Raw genomic sequence first — 4,403 nt, 5'->3', positions numbered from 1 at the left:
TTTTTTTTTTTTTTTTTTTTTTTTTTTTTTTTAAGAAGCTTGTTTTTTCAGAATAACCAAAATTCCTTTGCAAGAATTTCCATGCCAGATGATTGTGATTTCAGGAGTGACTTGAGATTTTCCACCAGCTTCTTTCACTTTTCAAGGTCACATCCCTATCACTGATGTGCTGTATAAAGTATCCCATCTAAAACTTGAATAATGTTTGAAGAGTCATGCGTGTCTTTCTTTGAGCAGCTCCTTCATTGGGTCAGTCAGTAGGGTTAGGGTCAGTCCATGTACTGGTTAGTACTTCTCAGCTTCTTGTTTCCAAAAAGGGTTCGATCTGGTGAACGGTTCCCAAATATGCTTTCGCGGAGCTGAATTGACTCTAACCAGGACTGATTCATGCTCATTAAGAGACTGCCCAGTCATTGTTTGGGGTAGGGGAAGGAGGAGCTTGAGGAAGGTTCTGGGAACTGTAGGAGCAGCCCTTTTTCTGGTCTTGAGTCGAGTTCAGCGTGATCTGGTCTGTGCGCGCCGCCGGCTCACTGTTTCTTTAGCATGGGCCACCGACATCTCGAAGAACTCCGATTCTCTGGGATTTCTCCCCCCATGCTGGGAGACTCCGATGATGAACTCAGCAGATCAGCCCGTGAAAAGGTCCCTAGTCAGACACTAAGGAACAGATCTGGCAGAAAATGACACTTGCCTTCCTGGGCCTGGCAGCAGGGGAGAAGACAAGTGGTGGAAATGTCTGCACAGCAGCCTGAAAGGTAACATAGAAGCTGGACGTGGCTGGTGGAGAGAAATGTAACATTCCAGTTTCTCGATCTAGAAATGTTAGTAAGAAGCAACAACAGCAACTTAATAGGCAAAAGAAGAAGGATCAAAGTCCCTAGATGAAGATGGTTCACAAGAAAAAGGGCATTCTTATCTTTCATCTGCAACTGTGTAGCAGATTGTCCAAAGTGGGGGGAAGAATGGGCCTTTCCCAAATAATCAAAATTGCAATTCCAGCTTAGTGAGCTCCAATTTATTTTTGAAATTCCAAACTAATCAGAACTGCTGCCCGAGCCAAATTTACTGAGCCTACCAAGTGTTGTGCCTTAACCTCCCAGCCACTAGGTTCCAGTTTCCTTCAGTCCTTCTCATAATGGCCTTTCAACTGAAAACCTTACTTCAAGTTGAGTTGTGATGTGAGGTATCAGATTGGTGATGTTTAAATGTTTAGGGCTTCAGATATTTGAGAGGACTGAGCTGGGATCTGTTTCTAAACATGGCTAGGGAATATGTCTTTCATCTATATAAAGCAGCTGACTGATTCTAGTGGGCAATATTTGATGTAAAATTTCAACATTTTTATGTGTTTGTGTTTGTGTGTGCACTTGCATGCCCACTCATTGTCCTGTAACTAAGGAGAGCAATGGCAGTATTAGATGGCAGTTTGAAATCAGTTATTCGGAATGTTTGGACTTGATGTCAGCTCTTCTTAACTGAATGGCAGCTCTTCAATTTTGAACTTGAAATAATGGTTTGATTTGGAAAGGATACTATAGCATAAATATAGATGCATAGAAATATATAGGCTATTTTTAGAGAAAGAAATCGAAGTATTATTTGTTTATAGGCAAATGAACAGTAGTGCAGTGAACATTTAATGTGAGGTAACAGCAGACTTATTATTTTTGGAAAACAAGCTGAAATCATTTAGCTTTCACTGTGGCTATGGTAAAGGATTGGTTGAACATCAGGCAGTTCTAATCTAATAGCAAACTATTGTAATGTAACTGTAATCATAATGGAATGGCAAACTGTCATATCGAATGTGAGCTTCTGGGATAGATGATTGATAGGAATTCTTCCTATCCATGAATGAGATAAAGGTTGGATAAGGAGGGGAATGCTAATCAACAAGGTGGTACCAAAATCAAAAGGACTTATGATTGATGATGGCATACAGGGAAGGAGCAAGAGTTCGTAGGGCAGAAGACATTGCCCTGATACATGCCTCATCCCTTAGTGATCACTGGCTTTTGTGGAGGAGATATGTCTGATTATTCTAGGGACACTCATTCTTTGTTACTCCAAGGTCAGGAATTGCATAGGGGCATTACCTTAGGGACATGTGAACAGACAAAAGTAGTAGTAATATTTTTGGTCGGGAAAATGTACCAAAATTTTTCTTAAAAGATATTGGAATCTTTATTCAATGTTTGACATATTGATATACTGTTAAGAGCTTTCAAAATGCATCAAGGCACTGAAAAAGTGACAAAATTCATCTGGCCTCAAATAGCGGACCTCTATGAGAGTCCTAAAATAGGGTAAGGTTGTAAATGACTTAGAAAAAGGGAGAGTCATATTAAATAAATGTAAAGTTTGTAGCATACATAAAATTTTCCTGGCCTTTTAATTAATTTTACTTTTAATTAAAAATTGTTAAATGTAAGATAGATCACAGACTGAACTAAGACATGGCCTACCTAGTTTTAAAGGGATCAACTTTTCTTTTCTTCTTTTTTTTTTTTTAAGAAGCTTGCTTTTTAAGTTCCTTGTTAATGCTTATACATGTTTGATTCAGTTCTGAATTGTATTGCAAGAGATGATTTAGGGCAATTAGGAAATAAATCAGAAATGTGAAAGCTGCTAAGGCTTAGTATAGTGATCTTACATTGAACACATAAAGGGATGTTTGGAGAAGAATACTATTAAAAGAGACCTAATTATTTTTTTTTTTTTAAATCCAAAACAATTAAAAGGGGCTAAGGTATTGATTTTGATTAAATGATGGTCTTTTACCAAAGGGCTATTTCTCAAACAGAAAATAAGGCCTTTTTCCACCAAACAAAATTCAATTATGAAATGAGCTTTTAAAAAAAGCATTTGTTAAATTGTGCAGTTAGGATCATTATGAGCAACATTTTTTAAAAAAATTCCCAACAGTGGATAAAGGGGAAAGAAATAGAATTTTAAAGTAGTAACTTGTTTAAGAAAATGACTGTACAAAAGAAGTGGCAGCTCTCTCCATGGTTTGCTTTATAAAATTGATTGACATATTGATTACATTGTATTTTTCTCCAAGGAAAAGTATACCTTAAGAAGAGATGCCCAAATACATTTGTTTTTCAATCAACTTTTGAAAAATACTTATATATGTATATGAAGTGGAACCAAAACTGAAAATAAAATAATTTCTCCCTCCTCCCAAAAGAAGTCAGCACAGAAATCCACTTTCAGGTATAGTCCAAAAAGTTTTTTTTTTTTTAACTAGGGATTTTTGAATAACCTAGTCTTCTCTTAAAGTAACTTCCAGAACAGATACAAGGTATGAACTATCATTTTTCTTAGTGAATAAGTGCTTCACATCTCCCCAAGATATTAATAGCATCTTGTAGAACACTCTCAATATTAGGTTTATCACTTAAGCTCCAAAGCACACCTCAAACCAGCTGTCTACTTAGTGGGTCTGGATACATTGTTGTATCCCCAAATCATAAAAATTCATCAGTGATACTGACCACTTTTGGCTTCATATACATAATCATATTCAGCATAGTATATATCATCTGTATTTCATTTTAGCTCATAAATAGCTTTGCAACAGTTAACTTTTACCCTACTTTTAAATAAAACAAACTAGCAAATCCAAATAATGAGTTACAACTTCAAATCAAATGAAAAAAAAAAAAACAGATCATTTTGACTGCTCAAAATATCTGATCATGAAATTTTCTTATTTGTTCTTATGTGGCAATGTTTTTACTGTTGAAGGACTGCTATGCAAATAAGAAAACCAGCATTTCGAATGCTCAAAATATCTGATCAGGCAATTTTCTTATTTGTTCTTATGTGGCAATGTTTTTACTGTTGAAGGACTGCTATGCAAATAAGAAAACCAGCATTTCGAATGCTCAAAATATCTGATCCAGCAATACTCTTATTTCTTCTTGTGTGGGAAAGTTTTTACTGTTAAAAGACTGCCATACTAATAAAAAAAAAAAAACAGATCACTTTGAAAGCTCAAAAATATCTGATCAGGCAATTTTCTTATTTCTTCTTTTGGGGCCATGTTTTTGCCATTGAAGTATTTCCATACAGATGAAAAAAAACAGAGCATTTTGAGTGCTCAAAATATCTGATCAGGAGATTTCCTTGTGTCTTCTTATTTGTGAATGTTTTTACTGTTGAAGGACTGCTATGCAAATAAGAAAACCAGCATTTCGAATGCTCAAAATATCTGATCCAGCAATACTCTTATTTCTTCTTGTGTGGCAATGCTTTTACTGTTGAAGTATGGCCATACAGGTTAAAAAAAAAAAAGAGAGAGAGAATTTTTTGAATGCTTAAAATATCTGATCAGGAGATTTCCTTGTGTCTTCTTATTTGTGAATGTTTTTACTGTTGAAGGACTGCTATGCAAA

General features: G+C 35.6%; 1 pseudogene; it reads left to right on the top strand.

Moving 5' to 3' along the window:
• Nucleotides 1-543: 543 nt before the first annotated feature.
• LOC127557254 (proline-rich nuclear receptor coactivator 2-like) lies at nucleotides 544-1,648 on the top strand (annotated as a pseudogene).
• Nucleotides 1,649-4,403: the final 2,755 nt, after the last annotated feature.

The sequence above is a fragment of the Antechinus flavipes genome, chromosome 3, assembly GCF_016432865.1.
Source record: "Antechinus flavipes isolate AdamAnt ecotype Samford, QLD, Australia chromosome 3, AdamAnt_v2, whole genome shotgun sequence".
Lineage (NCBI taxonomy): Eukaryota > Metazoa > Chordata > Mammalia > Dasyuromorphia > Dasyuridae > Antechinus > Antechinus flavipes.
This window is presented reverse-complemented; position numbering and strand designations above follow the sequence as displayed.